The sequence below is a fragment of the Elaeis guineensis genome, chromosome 9 (assembly GCF_000442705.2).
Source record: "Elaeis guineensis isolate ETL-2024a chromosome 9, EG11, whole genome shotgun sequence".
Lineage (NCBI taxonomy): Eukaryota > Viridiplantae > Streptophyta > Magnoliopsida > Arecales > Arecaceae > Elaeis > Elaeis guineensis.
Window position 1 is genome coordinate 89,855,506 of NC_026001.2, and position 17,145 is coordinate 89,872,650.

Below are 17,145 nucleotides of genomic sequence, written 5' to 3' on the forward strand. Positions count from 1 at the left end.
TTATACCTTTTTATTTTTATTTTTATTTTACAGACAAATATGATTAGAAATGATGAAGGATCCAAGCTTGGGGTCTGTATTAGTAAGCTTCAAAATTTTGTAGCCAAATTTAAGTTTATTGATTGATTATGGGTTTGTAGTCAATTATTTATGAATTTTGAGATATGAATTTGATATTTAATTTTAGATTTAGATGCTATAAATCAATCTTGATTTAATTAATTATTTGAATTGAATATCTTCGTTACTTTTTATTTATGATATATTTTTTATTTTATTTAAAATAATAAACATTGGCTTCATATTATTATGGGCTACACTCCTTATAAATAATAAGAAAACATAAAAAAAGTTAAAGTTATATAAAGTAATTAATACATAACTGCAAACGGTATATCAAACTTCTTGCTATTATCTTAGTAAATGATGGATTAAAATATTAAATGAGTTGGGAAACATGTTAGATCTTATGGGAAACAGTGCACCATAACTTAGCATTATTCTTTCTCTTGGTAATAACCTGTGGCTCGTGGCTAATTTTTCTTTCTATTTTATTTTTATTTTTTAAAAATATTTTTACTACTTTAATTCATATTATTGTGTTTTTTCAAACAACTTTTTATATATTCACACCAGGCGGACCAGGTCCAAACACTTCCCTGTTAGTTTTAGATTTTACTAAGAGTTGAAAAATAACAAGATATTAATCGAGAAAATCCAGTATTTGAATTATTTGTTATTTACTAAAATGGATTACCTCCAATCTATATTTTGCAAAAGAATATTTATCCAAATGAATTTTTTTTATACATACCCTTACGAATATTGAAACTTGTATGAATATCCTTTTAAAATTATTACTTATACATATATATTTCTTAATAAAATATTTATTTTATTGTATGCCTTTTTTGCCCCTTTTTTTTTTTCTTTTTTTGCAAATGTATCTATGTTATTTAACACTGTTAAGTAATTGATGGTTTAAAATTGAAATAACTAAAGTACCTTTAACAGATAAATATGAAAATATATACATACATACATACATACATACATACATACATACATACATACATATATATATATATATATATATATATATATATATATATATATATATATATATATATAGCAATTTAATTAGAGTATTCATGTAATTTTATATATTTAGGAGGATATATGCATAGAAAATTTTTAAATTTTTTTGTATGAATACCCTTCTACATATTAGAATTTGAGTGAATAATCTTTCAAAATTAATATGTGCATTCATACTCTCATAAGATACTATTTTTGTATGAATATCTTTGATATAGAGATTCAACTGACATCATTAGCTAAAATCATATGTATTTAAATTTAAAACTAATTAAAATTATGAAATTACTTTGATATAACAGGTTAATAGATCTCGTTGGAAACTTACTCCATCCGTTGGATTTCCTTTCTTCCTATATGATCTCTCTCTTCCACTCAAGATCGCCATAATTCTTCTACTTTTTCTAAATAATTTTCTCTCTCTCTCATCCCTCTTTCACTCCATTTAGAATCAAAACCATTTTCTCGACTCCCTTCTCCACCATCGGTAGCCCTTCTTTTTTCTTCGCTATTCTTACCATCGGAATCCGCTCTTATTGCCAGCAAAATTCTCTTTTCATTGTATCGTTTTTTATATCAAAATGGTTAGGTCTTGCCTTTAGCTCCATGAATTACTAAAAAAAATGTATTATGAGAAATATGCAACATTTACCTTTTAGTGTATGAGATTTACCATACTTATCCTTTAGAGTTGAAAAACTTCTCATGTGCAGACAAGTGATTGATTTAAAATCACTATGACAAGATAGGTTTCATACACTCGATTTTTTGTTCTTCCAGAAAATCAAATTTTTAAAGAAAGTTGGCTTAAGGTACCTAACATAAGGGGTGGCCTTCTACCATATAGGTTTGAAGGTTATTAATGAATTTGAAGGATTCTTAAGTTCTTTACTGGCTTTGCTGGAAAATGATTGTTATTCTTCTACTCATAAGCACAGAAGTAGCAAGATTAGATCATTGAAATTTATCGTGTGCTTTCTCTTTCGGGAGATTATAATCTCTTTTTATATCCTGATCCATACCCTCACATATATATGTACAATAATATATGTTATAAGTTGGTTTTTGATTAAGTAAGATACAATGACTGTTATAAATGTAAAGAATAAAGTAGAACAATCTCATGATTAACAAACCAACTTTCACAGCTCTCTTCATTATCTATTGATCACTATTGTTTATCTATCTATAAATATAGAACATAGACAACTAAAGGAAAAATCAGATAAATTAGATAAATATTACTTCTACCAATCATTATCCTCTATTTAAATATACAACATAGAAAACTGAAGGAAAAATCAAATAAATTAGACAATTATTAGGTCTACCAATCTTTATTGTCTACTTATTTATGTGTATTAATGCAAGCTTTACACAACGGCCATGTCTATTGATCACTTTCATTTATCTATGATCAAACAATATGTACAATCAGAGGAAAAATCAGACAAATTAAAGAACTATCAAGTGTACTGATCATTGTCATCCATTTATCCAAATAAATCAATCACACTGACTTGGTATGTGTTGCTTTAGTCAATGTTGGTTTTCCTTCATTATGAGCTCTACTAAAAATTGGTATATTTGTGTTTAAAACAAACTCTCTCTGAAAATCACTACAATAGGTAAGACGAGACATAAAACCTAGGGCAAGAGTGTAAGTAGGGAAACTTAAAGCCTCTGAAAATTACTACAATAGGTTAGATGAGTCATGAAACAACCTAGGGGGCATGAGTGTAAGTAGGGAAACTTTAAGGACTTGTTTGGTTCACGAGAAGTAGAGGTGGGAAGAGATAATTCCTAGAACGTACTGAGGGAGCCTCTCTTTTTATTAAAGTTTTAAAAAGAGAGAGAATGTAAAAATCTCTTCCCATAGGAAGACACATCCCATGTTTTATGGGAAGTAGAAACCTATGAGGAGGTGGGTTTTAGAACTTTTCATGTGATGAAAATTAATGATACTTTTTTTTCAAAAATATTTTTTTAAAATCAATAGCTAAGATTTTATAAAATATCAATAGATGATTAAGATGAAATACTAAATAGTGATATATACCAAGATCTCCATATTAATATTATTCTAATATTTATATGAATATAATATAATATTTATATTAATAAATTTATTATATTAAAATATTAAAATTATATCAATATAATATTAATATATATTAGTATTATATTATTATAATAAATTATTATAATTTAATATTATATTATAATATATCTATATAATACAAGTAAAATGATCAATGGGTATTAGGAATGAAATTTCATATGGACACATCAGATTATGCAGTCATCTCCCACCACGCCACATGTCGCTACCAAACTCTTCATTTATTTTGCTAACATTTATAAATCCCAATGTTATTTTTTTTTTACTTGTCCTTCTTTCTCCATCCCGTCACCTTCCCTTTGACCCTTCGTCTCACTCTCAATCGTCTTGCTCTCTCTCTCTCGGCAATTGCCCCAGCCATCGTGTAAGCTTCCCTTCCTGCCGCTCCAAGCATCCCACCTCATTGGGACTTGTGAGGATAGGAAAAATGGGGAAAACATAGGAAAATCTAATTTAAAACATCACAAATATAGCATTACATTAGCACATAGTGGAAATCTTCTAAAAAAAAAAAAAAAGCAAAACTTTCTCAAAAACCCTCAAACACCAATTAACTTGACCATGAAACTGAATGAGTACCGTCTAATTTGAAGATCAGAACCAGAGCCCAAGACTATGGAAGCGTCAGAGGAGGAGAAAGAACCAAGGGAAAGGAAGGCAGAGGCATAGAGGGAGAAGGAGGTGGGCAATGTAACCTACAAAAAGGACTTTGAGACGGCAATCCAACATTACACTAAAGCGATGGAGCTTGATGATGGGGACATATCATTGCTCACCAACAGGGCTGCTGCTATCCTGGAGATGGGAAAGGTAATTAGTTTGCCTGCAAGTTGTCTTAGTAGGTTAAAGTTCCTTTTTTTTCCCTTGCTTAGGCTACAATATATAAAAGAGTGCAATGCTTTTGTTCTATGGCTCTTCCAAAAAGTAAAACCGCTAATGCCGCCGGACGGCGACGGCCACCTTTTGCTTTAGAAGCTTCGGTATCGGTACCATCATGGTCAGGCCATGGAGGTCTCCATGACCATGCGATCGATCGCCAGGCTTGGCTCGAATCCGAAAAAATAGGACCTCTTCAGAAGGAAATCCATATCCAAGATGCCGAATCAATCGTCCCCATGTATTGAGGGTGGGGAGGCGGCAGCAGCTAAGGATGGCAACAAAATCTAAATCCAATGAGTACCCGATCCAATCCGGCTCGATTGGGTCTGATAGTCAACACATTGATTAAGTTTGGGATAGATTTGGATAAAATCTGAATGCTTGATTTTAGATTCGGACCAAGACTGAATAGTTATGCATCCAATCCGATACCCGGCTCGAATCCGATCCGAATTATTTTAGTATTTTAATATATATATATATTATATTATATATATATATTATATTTTATATATTTTATCAAATATCACCTATTAATTACTAAATCCTAACTTATTCAAGAAAAATACTCTAGCCAAATAAAGACTAAAAAATATTCGTGCAATCACAAAATAAACCAACATGATTACTATTTTCAGTATATTTTAAATTTAAATTTAAATTTCAAATATCAATTATTGATAACAGATTTAATTATTGTTTAATTCTTTTGAAATTTGAAACTTAGATGTACTTTTTTTAAATTATTTTTATATTTTTATTTACTTCAGTGGTGTTAGAACTAAGTATTGTTGTTGATTATCTTCATCTGTTAAATTTATATTATATTTAAATTTTATTTAAATTAAATGTAGAACTAAATATTGTTAAACTAAATATTGTTGAATTTTATTTGCTTAAAGTAGTTTGAATTTTATTTTGATTGAACATAGAACTAAGTAGTGTTGTTTAATTTTATTTATTTAAGATAGGTATGATTTATGAAATAGTAGTATGACTTTAAAATTGATAGAAATGAAATAAAAATGTTCAATATGACTCAAGTGAGTTTGGTCTAGGTAAATCCAAATTATCCGATATCCGATTGAGATAGATTTGGGCAAAAAAAAATCCAATTCTGATAGTGTTTGGGTTAGGTTTGGATAGATTATTGAATATTTAGATAGTTAGAAATTCATCCCAAACCCGGCCCAATGTTATCCCTAACAGTAGCAATCTTGGATTCTGGGTCTAGCACCAACTAGGGGGCCTCAGGCAGTTGATCGAGGAGGAGATCATCGAGGCTAGGGTGGATTTGGGCAGCATGCATGCGGACGAAGGGGGGTTCATGGCAAAAGATGGCAACACGATAGAGGGGACAGATGGCCTCGGATCAGAGCCAAACATCAATGCAATCAACATGAAAGGCATGGGAATAGAGGGGGAGCGTACAGAGCTCATCATGATCCTCGAATTTGAGGAGACACAAGGCGTAGTCCCGATTGATAGCAGCTAGGTGCTTGGCCTTGGAGTAGAGGAAGAGGGGGAGGGTCTTGATTACGAAGTCGTCGAGGCCATAGGGGTAGTGGAAGTAGTTAGAGGAGGAGATGAAAGATGCGGCACCATCCGGAGGAGGAAAAGATTCACGGTCCGAGGTGGTGGTGGACTAGAGTAGGCGGTAGCGGTGGCATCACCGAGGCCCTTGGCTGTAGAAGCAGAAGAGGAGGTAAGAAAGGATGCAGGCATAGATGACGATAAGGAAAGCAGTGCTGACGACGATGATCGTGGTGATCAGATGGGGGCTAAAGTCAGAGATGATCATAATAAAGGTGGTTCTTATAGAGTCGATCCATTACTATAGATGTTAATCCTTTCAATCTCCTCTACCAGTAGATTTTAATGTTGTGATTTGGTTGATGTTACATTTGTGTTAATGATAATTTAGTGATTGTGTTCTACTTCTATAGCTTTTGAAAAAGAAATTGAAAATAGAGAATAAAGAATGCAGGTGAAAAATCAAAGTGGATAGCATGTTGAATTTGAATGAAACATAATTTGATAATGTAAAAGAGAATTGCAAGCAAGGAAAAATGCTTTATAGTCAAGTTGGTACCGAATTGATGATAATAATATTGCAAAAGTTTAGAGATCAGTCTCTTGAAAGGCGTATACGAGCAATTACCATCCTAAGATAACTATCTATCGAGAAATATATAAATTACAACACAATTCAGGACTTTTATGAGATATTATGATAAATTTTATATGCATTTTATAACTATCTATCATGAAAATATGTACTTATAATATAAAGGTGATATATCATATACATATGCTCTTTCAAAGCATAAATTAAATTATTATATTAATATCGTTTGCTTTCTGTTAAGATCAATATGATCAGATATTTGTAAACCCAAACTCTAAACAAATACCAACCGGAGCATGCCCGAGCGAGTTGCTAGTTAATATTATATTTATATTTGGTTTCACAGATCCAGTTCTATTTTTTGGAGAGCAGAGCGACTGGTGCGTCGCCGATGGTGCGGGCGGCGATCGAGTCGCATACAGTGGCGCTCTACGCACTAGCGGTGATCCAGTTCAACGGCAGCGAGGGCTCGATGCATGACAAGGACCTCCATGCAGGCATTTCCATGTGCACTCATGGGGCGATGCTCCGCCATTCGCGAGCTCGGCCACTGCGTCAAGGACGGCTATGGCGTGCCCAAGAACGTGGTCGAGGGGCGGCGCCTCCTGGTCCAGGCCAACGTGCGGGAGCTCGCGCCGCCTTCGGCCATACCACCAAGGCGGCGTGGCAGGCCCACCGCCACCTCCACGGCATCTCACGAGGGGGAGGCTGTTGCTCCATGCTCAACAAATATGGCTGCAACGTGCTGGCCCCAGAGGCCCACCCGACGAACCCGTTCATGGTGGAGTGGTTCGCTATGAGGGGCGGCCCCTCCAGAGATGGGTTGAGGATGTGCTCCTACGGCAGCTGCGGACGGTCAGAGACGTGGCGGCACGAGTTCCGGTGGTGCTCGGTTTGCGGCATAGAAACTAGCAGTGGCATTCGATGCTGATCCGATTAAAAATTTCTTGATGCAAATTCGTTCTGGGATCAAAACTTCGAATCTAAACCTAATCTATTTATTAGATAGATAACTCGGCTCCATCCATATAATTTATTTATTAAATAGATCAAATTTAATTAAACAGATTAAATAAGATAAATATGTTAAATTAAATAGATCAGATTGATTAAACATGTTTCCAATAGATTTTAGATATGTTTAATGAATCAGTTATGATCAGATCTAATTATTAAATATGTTAAAATGGATTAAATGGATCAAAGATTAAATCTGAATCCAATCCATTAAATAAATAAGTTTATATGGATTAACCTATTTATGATCCGAATTTATTTATATCAAATTCCAATCTACTTAAAAGTAGATCATTTGTGGATCGAATTGATTGGTAGGATCATAAATATGCTTAATAAAAATAATTATTATAGCGAGCTGGCAAGCTAACTAAATGTGAAATGCCACCAAACTCTAGCTTGAATGAAGTATTCTCCCCATGTTCATTTTAGATTTTACCTCAGAGTTGAAAAATTACAAGATATTCAGTATTTGAATTATTTATTATTTAGTAAAATGGGTTATCCCCCAATCTACCTACCACAAGAGAATATTTATCCGGATGGGTTTTCTTTGCATATATACCATCATAAATACTGAAATTTATGTAAATATCCTTCCAAGATTATTATTTGTATAGGTGTCTTAATAAAATATTTAGTTTGCATATATATCATTTTTTTTTCTTTTTTAAATATACACCCATGCCACCAAATGTCATTAAGGAATTAATGGTTTTAAATTGAAATAATTAAAATATCGTTAACAGATAAATATGCGAAAAAAAGTAAATATTTACAAGGCAATAAGGGTATAAATGTAAATAGTAATTTGATGAGGGTATTCATGAAATTTATATACTTAGGGGGTATACATGCAAAAAAAATTCTTAGATTTCTTTTTTGCATAAGTTATCCTTCTAAATTTTAAAATTTGAGTAAATAACCTCTCAAAATTAATATTTGCATTCATATCTCACAAAATACAATTTTTATATGAACATCTTGACATAATGATTTAGTTGATGTCATTAGTCAAAATTATATTTACTTAAATTTAAAATTAATTAAAATTATGAAATTAATTTGACATAACATGTTAACAGGTCTTGCTGAAAACTTACTTGACCCGTTGAATTTCCCGTCTTTCTATATATACGATCTCTCTGTTGCACTCAACATTGCCCTAATTCCTCTATCTCTTTTGAGTAATTTTTTGATATCTCTCGATCCTTCTCTTTCACTCCATCCTAAATCAAAACTATTTTCTCAATTCCTTTCTCTACTATTGGTAGCACTTCTTTTTTTTTTTTTCTTCACCAGAGTTCTTACCATCGGAGTCTAAGCCCCTCTTATTGCGGTTAGAGTTCTCTCTTCATTTATCTCTTTTTATATGAAGATGATCATGAGGTTCTGCTTTTTAGCTCTATGGATTATTAAAAAAAATGCACTATGAGAGATTTGTGATGTTTATATTTTAGTGTGCGAGATTTATACTGTCTATCATCTAGAATTTGAAAACTTCTCATATGCATACAGGTGGTTGATCTAAAATTACTATGACAGGCTAGGTCTCATGCACTAGGTTTTTTCTTCTACCAAAAAAATAAATTTTCAAAGAAAATTGACTTAAGATACCCAAAATAAGGGATGGCCTTCTACTATATAGATTGTTGTGCAGGATCCGGTACCACATGGTGCAACAACAAAAAAGAAGAAACAAAACAAGAAACACAATATAAATACGTAGATCGGCCTCAAACCTACCTCCAAGGGCATGCAAGTTTCATTATGAGAGAATAAAATAAAACCAATACAAGAGAAACTCACCACTCAACCCTTGTACAAGAGTCTCTCAACAAGAAGTCCCAAAACCTTCACAAAAGCTCTTTGAAACCTCTCTTGAAGCCTTTCTACACCTCCAAGACGTTACCAGCTACCCAACGTAATAAATGGCTCGTCAATCGAAGCTACATAGGCTTCAAAATTTTGAAAAATATTGTTATACTATAAATACTAAGTTCTAATCAACACTAGAACTATCCGTGATTGTCCGACCGTAACCGGCTCGCACCAAAGCCATCCGATCATGCACTACAGTTTCTGATCACACCTAATCACGTCCGAATTGAGTTTCAGCCATCCGATCATGAACAGCTCACTCCAAAGTCATTGGATCGCACAAAATCGTCTGTAGACCACATGTGGACTGCATGATCGATCCACGCGGCCTCCATGAACCGTCCAGTACCCTACGGTACATGGCGAACCGTACAGGGCGCTAGGCCTAGATGCCTGTGCGCACGCTGGGCCAGCCCGCACTGGTCCAGCCTGCGCACTGAGCCGCACGCGCATTCATCGGGCCCGACTGCACCGCCGTCGGCCTCCACCATCTCGTGCACCATGCCACCTACTCCAAGCTTCTTTCATACGTATCTTCATCGTCTGAATTCTATTTCGACTGTTCTTGGACTCGTTGGACTCCGTTCGTCATTCTGGACCTCGCTGTGGGGTCAATATGGATCGAATCTTGAGGTATCAAATCTCAACAATCTCTATCTCGATTCGATATTCAACCTCCATCTGTCTCTGAGAGCCTATGATCCGTCTCGCCCCCATGCCCTGGGGCATGCCTGCTATCTTATGGATCGGCAAACGTGGGAGTCAAGCAAGGCCACTCGATCCCACCTCCATCATGGGCTGTGCCCACTCTGACGAAAGATCTTCTCGGAGAAGTTTTTTTCGATAATAGGAACTTCACTCTGCGACATCGTCTCTCGTCCTCTCGAATCTCCCGTTTAATATCCGATCCACCTCAACTTGGAGCTCCACCTTACTCTGGGCTCCTCCTGGCTCCTGAAGCTCCACCTCGCACTGAACTCTCCATCAGATAGTAATGTCCTCTCATTCTCTTTTTTTCTCCAGAATAATCCTATCGCCGCACAACACCTTCAGAATTTTTTCACCAGCTACCGTCCTATAGCCTCTCGAATCCAGTCTGCTCAGTAAAATAAGATTCTACCTGAAATCGGATATATATCGGATCTCTCCCAATCTCTTCATTACACTATCATGTGTCCTCCAGTTGACCATCCCGATGTCTCTGATTGTACAGCTCGATCTATCTGACAGATAAACAGTGCTCTCACTGCTTTCTAAGGAGTCAAACTACTCATCTCTATAACATACATGATAGGTACATGCAGAATCTAAAATCTACTACTGGAAAGAAGTAGATATCTCATCAGATATCTCTGGGACATCATCTTCTGACTCGCTACTGACCGGCGCTGTAGTAGCCCTCATCCGATCTCTGAGTTGAGGGCAATCTCTGATTAAATGCCCCAACTCATCACATCGATAATATCTGATCTTGCTCAAATATCTCATTCCGAACTTAGATCGTCCTTGTCGCGATCTCCTGTCGCTCTATCTGCTGCCACCTAAGCTCGAAGCTGGATTCTTCCTCCTGAGAATCTCATTCTAAATAATCATCGTGGTAACCTCATCCATCTTGATGGTGTTCTTTTCCACTAGAAGAGCAGTCACTAAAAACTCATATGGAGGAAGAAGCGACACTAGCAAGACCAGCGCTCTGGTCTTCTCCTCAACTTTCTCGCCAACACTGAGGAGGTAGGTGAGAATCTTCTAAAAGTGGCTGAAATGCTCCTGCACGCTCTATCCCTCAGTCATCCGTAGCTGGTAGAACTGCTTCCAGAGGAAGAGAGTGTTGGTGAGAGATTTGTTATGTACAACTCTTCGAGCTTCGACTACAGCATCGTCAGAGAAGTCTCATCAAGCACATGGATCACCATCTCATTCGTTAGATACAAGCGGATCATTCTCACTGTCTACATCTGAAGCCGCCTCCAATCCTACACCTCCATGGTAGTCGGCTTCTCTTCTTACAAGAAAGCATCTATCAACCCTTATTAGATGAGCACATCCTTCACCCTTACCTTCCATAAGAAAAAATTGCTCTTCCCATCAAACCTATTAATCTTCATCTTGATTGTGCTTATCTTTTCCATCTTCTATCTCGATTACCATCGCTATAACCTATACTCTGGTACCACCTTGCTCTGATATCAATTGTTGTGCAAGATCCGGTACCACATGGTGTAGCAAAAAGAAAGAAAAAATAAAACAAAAAATATAATACAAATACATAGATCAGCCTCAAGCCTACCTCCATGGGGCATGTAAGCTTCACTATGAGAAAATAAAACAAAACTAATACAAGAGGAACTCACCACTCAACCCTTGTACAAGAGTCTCTCAATAGAAAATCTAAAACCCTCACAAAAGCTCTCTAAAACTCCTATTGAAGCCTTTTTGCATCTCCAGGATATCACCAACTTCCTAACGTAATAAACGGCTCGTCAATCGGAGCTATATAAGTTACAAAATCTCAAAAATACTGTTACACTAGGACTACTAAGTCTCAATCAATCCTAGAACCATCTGTAGCCGTTCGATCATGACTGGCTCACACCAGAGCCATCTGATCATGTACTACAACCTCCAATCATGTCTGATCATGCTCGGATTGAGTTCCAACCATTCGATTGTGAACGACTCGTTCCAAAGCTGTCGAATCGCGTAAAATTGCCCATGGACCACGCGATCGATCCACACGACCTCCATTAACCGTCCAGCACCCTACGATCCATGGTGGACCATGCAGGGCGCTGGGCTTGGGTGCTCCCGTACATGCTGGGCCGGCCTGTGCGTGCGCCCATGCTGGGCCCGCTCACATGCTGGGCCGCACGTGCTTGCGCGTGCCCATGCATTCATCGGGCCGTGCATGCCCACGCATTCGTCGGGCTCGACTGCACTGCCGTCGGCCTCCACCACCTCGTGTGCCGTGCCACCTGTTCCAAGTTTCTTTCGTAGTGTCTTCATCGTTTGGACTCCATTTGGACTGTTCTTGAGCTCGTTGGACTCTGTTCGTCATCCTGGACCTCACCGTGGGCTCAGTGTAGATCGAATCTTAAAACGTCAAATCTCAACAATAGACATAGAGGTTATTAATGAGTCTAAAGAGTTCTTCAGTCCTTAATTGGCTTTGCTTGGGAATGATTGATGTTGTTCTTCCACTCATAAGCATCATAGTAGTAAGAAAGCTTGATCATTGAAATTTATTATGTGATTTCAAAAGATTTTAATCTCTTTCTATATTCTAATCTATGCCCCCACATATGCATCTATAATAATATATATTATAAGCCATTTTTTATTAAGTAAGATATAGTGGTTGTTATAAATGAAGAAGAATAAAGAAGAACAATCTCATGATTAGTAAAAAAATTTCTACAACTCTCTTTGTTATCTAATCGTTGGATCTATCTTTTTCCTAAGCAACATTTATCATAGAGCAAATATTAGGCTAATCTGAGTACTAAAATAAGTTAAAATAGGCAAAAATAAAATTAATTTTTTTTTTGCATGTATGCCCTCTTCAATATATGAAATTATATTTATATCCTTGTAAAGTTATTATTTACATATATACCCTTGTAAGGACTCATTTGATTCTCTAGAAGTGGAGGGCAAAAATTGTGGTCAACAGAAAGGGAAAAGAAAAACCTCTCTTATTGATTGAAGTTTTCAAATGAGAGAGATTAGAAGAAAGGTACTCCTATGAAAATAATTTTTTCATGATTCATGAAAAAATGTCTATGTAGGATATGAGTTTTTAGCTTTCTCACGGGATAGAAATTGAAAGTTTTTTTTCCTTGAAGATATTGTTTTAAGCCATCAAAAGATGTATGGCTAAAATGAATATTCTCTCTATCATAATACCTAATACCTCAAATCCTCTTCTATCGTGATCTACGACCAAAAATATTCTTAACTATTATAATTTTTTTATTTGCAAACAATGATAACATATAGAATAGAGTAAGGTTTTACTTGTACGAAGGATATAATAAATATTTTATGCAGCTTTCTAAAGAAAGTGGATACTCAACCAAATATAAATCACTCTGAAATAAATCACTTTCCTATGATCAACCACCCATGCTAAAATCAATTTCTCAGACATTAATTATATCCTTAGGAATTAATTAGCTTCCCAAGAATAACATTTTAGACGAAAAAAAAAATTCATGAGCTAGTCGAGCCCTAAATGTTTCTTTTTGTTTATCTGCCTATTAAGGATATTTCAGTTATTTCAATTTTAAATTGCTAATGCTCTAATGGGTTCAGATGATATGGATCCTTAGGCTTTAAAAAAAAAATAAGGATGGATATGCAAAATAAGTATTTTATTTGGGTCTATATGTAATATCAATTTTGGAAGGATATTTACTTTTTAATGACTAAATGATAATCAAAATACTAATTTTAATTGCAAGTTTTGTATCATCCCTACCTATCTCATGTTACTCAAGAATTGGCTGCACCTATCAAGGATAATAAGAAATTATCTCTAAATTTGTTATCCTACTTCTAAACTATGTTTTGGAGTTTGATGAAAACAAGGATAATGAGAGGTTTTTATGGTAAAGAAAATAAATACAAAAGGAAGGGTCTTTTTTTTTTTCTTCTTTTATTAAAAATAATATTATAATATCAGTTGTACTATTGTATAATATAATCATGGGGTATGAATGAACACAATTTATCTAAATTTAAAATTAAAAAAAAAAAGCTTCATCCCGCCTGAATCCGAAATCAGTTGCACTCTTCGAGGATTAGAACAACTTAATCATGGTCTGCTTATCCTATTTTGAATTAACCTTAAATGTTAGGAATAGAAACTACTGACAAAAAATGAAACAATATCATAATTAAACAAAAATCAATGCTAATTTTTGACTTTATCTTTATTTTTAAATGTGGGGTGGGTTTATGTGATTATTTCGCCGAAATTCTCCTTGTAAGTACAAGGTAAGGTCACCTGACGCCCACTTGCTTCCAGGTTTTGGTTGCAACTGTAGTATGGTAGTAAACTTGCGCTGTTCAAACAGATGGTGGTTTACATATTATATGTTCTAATGATATATTGGTTGATGGATGAGATACGATGACGATGAATCCATTGCAGCCTAGCCATAGTTGAGAGATTTTAAATGGAGGAGGACAAAAATTCTTTTATGAACACAATACTAACTAGTAGCATGCTACATGCCGTCATTGGCTTTTGATCTTTTTGATGTCATGAAATTCTTGTCTCTTCATCCTTGTTTTTGTATGAATAGGTGTGGCAGATGCATGCAGATAATAGATTCTAAGATAGTAGTCTATGTAAGAAAAATTTAAAGAATAAAGAATGTGAGGAATAGAAGGTTATATTTAATCAACACCTTGGGTGGATTGGCTCGGCTACCAATTATCTAGGCATGGATCTAATGCGAATATTATTGAGATTTATTGTCAAGTCCTAATGTTATTAGGTTTCCATTTTTAGTTGGTTATTATTAGTTTTAATGATTTTAGAATTTTATTCCTAATGTCACTTTATTTAATTATTTCTTTCTAGAAGTATTTAGAGTTTGTGTTTTAATTGATTTTTGATTTTTGAGTTCAAAGTGGAAATCAAACATCCTGCCCTTGTGATTAGGGGTGCAAATGGATTGGGTTGGATCGGATCCTAAGTGACTCCGATCCAATTATTTGATTAAATCCTCATGTTCGATCTAGACCCAATCCAATAAATCAGGTTTGGTCCAAGTTGGTCCATGATAAAAAGTTTTGCCTCAATGAATTATTTGGTTTGGGTCGAGTCGATGTATATCCTTGCTCCAATCCAAAAATCTACGGTGTAAAAAATCTGACGTGGAGCACACTATCTTGTCCGATTGGATCACGTAGCCACCATTTTCCAACACGTATTTAATGTACATTTAATACCTGTAGTTCTATTTTTTTGTTTGAAATTTTGAATGATAAAAATATTTTTTTTTTTCTAAAAAAATTATAACATCCTGTACCGATATTATATCATCCTACGCAGAAATTATGACTTTCTGCATAGGATGTCATAATTTTTTCATAAGATGTCATAAATAAAGAAGAGCATTTTTATCATTAAAAAATTTTCAACATTGAAAAATTAATATCATAATTTCAATGCAGGATGCCATAATATCGGCACAGGATGTCATAATTTTTTTGAAAGAAAAAAGACATTTTCATCATTCAAAATTTCAACTGAAAAAATAAAACTGTTGATATTAAATGTATTAAAAAACAGTGATTATGTGGTCCAATAGGGAAAAGCGGTGTGCTCCACATCAGATTTTCTACACTACGGGCAGTGTACAAAGAATTTTCCAAATTTAAGTTTAGTTTGGGTTTGGGTCGGATACGGTTTGTGTCCTCATGTTCAGGCATTTGAGCGACCTCGAAGAAACAGATCCTACTAGTATTGAAAATAAGTATATAAACTATAATGGGGAGTGGCCTTATATTTAGACACATAAGTGACCTTATCAGATCTATAAGAGCGTCTTGCATGATGATATAGTCTATTTTATTGTCAAGTATCCAACCTCAAAGATAATGGGAACTTTGAAGCATCACACCATAAGCCAAGTAACTATTGCCCAACTAGATAACCCAAGAGAGAAGGGGAAGGATAAATTAGATATTAAAATTTTTAACTAAGAAGTATAGTAAATAAAAGCTGAACTAAAAATGGATGAAGTAAATGAGGATGCACATATATAAATACAGTGAATTTATAGTAGTTCAGCGTACTTCAAGCATCTATGTCCACTCCCCAAGTGATCCCTTGAAAATTTTACTATATTTAATTTGATTATAGCGAGTTTGTTTTGTTCGAACTCACAAATAAATTCAATTGATTTTAGCTCAGGTCAACCAATCAAAACCTTTACAAGCCCTATCCAAAGGCTCCAAATCCAATTCAGGATTTGGATCAACCCTATCCTTCAAGTTTTAGCCCCCACTAAAACTGTTACAGGAATCTTAGAATAGAAAATAGTACAATAAATAAAAAATCTTTGAATAGTTGATTTGTTATTGTTGAAGCTCACTTAAAGAAGCTTTGAATGCTAGCAGTGAATGCACTTAAGCTTCTCTTTGATTGCACTCTAAAAAAATCAAGAGAAATTTTATTGGAAGTAGTGAACTCTCTTGAAAGCTAATGAATGCTCAAAGTACTCTTTCTCACTTGAATAGTTGCCTTCTCTTTTTTTTCTTGTTTTTCTTTTTAAGTCTTATTGATTTCCTCCAAGTTCTGATTGATTTGAATCAAAAGTAGCCGTTTTTAACCATTGAAGACAAAAAATAGCTGTTGAAAATAAGTTTGGATGAAACTGGGCTCACTGCAAAACTAGCTATTACGTCTGTCAGAAACATTCAAGTCAACTTGATTTGGATTCGAGTCGGCGCGATTTGGATTCGAGTCGGCTCCATTTCTTTTCGAGTCAGTTCAATTCGGTTCTCAAAAATGTGGCGTTCTGTTCTTTTGAGAGAGTCGGCTCTAATTTGGATCGAGTCGGCTCGGTTCTCAATAACCCAAATTTCAGTCTTTTGTCCTACTGATAAAGTTGGCTTCGATTTGAATCAAGTTGGCTCGATTCTCAGTAACTTAAATTTTAACCTTCTATCCTACTGAGAGAGCCAACTCAGATTTAATTTGAGTCAGCTTGGCTTCATGCCAAGCCAGTCATGCTAGTCTCCATTCATGCCGGAGTCAGCTCGGTTCAAAGAGGAGTCGACTCTAAATTTCAATAAGGCTTTTCTTGAACAATTTGCACTGTAGTATGGTAGTAAACTTGCACTGTTCAAATGGTTGGTGGTTTACATGTTATATGTTCTTATGATATATTGGTTGGTGGATGAGATACGATGACGATGAATCAAATTGCAGCCTAGCCATAGTTGAGAGATTTTAAATGGAGGAGGACAAAAATTCTTTTATGAACAACAATACTAACTAGTAGCA

The 17,145-nt window shown here is 35.0% G+C and overlaps 2 pseudogenes; one reads left to right on the forward strand and one right to left on the reverse strand.

The window, feature by feature from the left end:
- Positions 1 to 3,538: 3,538 nt before the first annotated feature.
- On the reverse strand, positions 3,539 to 5,900 carry LOC105042155 (uncharacterized; annotated as a pseudogene).
- Positions 5,901 to 6,080: 180 nt separating this feature from the next.
- On the forward strand, positions 6,081 to 7,158 carry LOC105042157 (F-box protein At1g67340-like; annotated as a pseudogene).
- Positions 7,159 to 17,145: the final 9,987 nt, after the last annotated feature.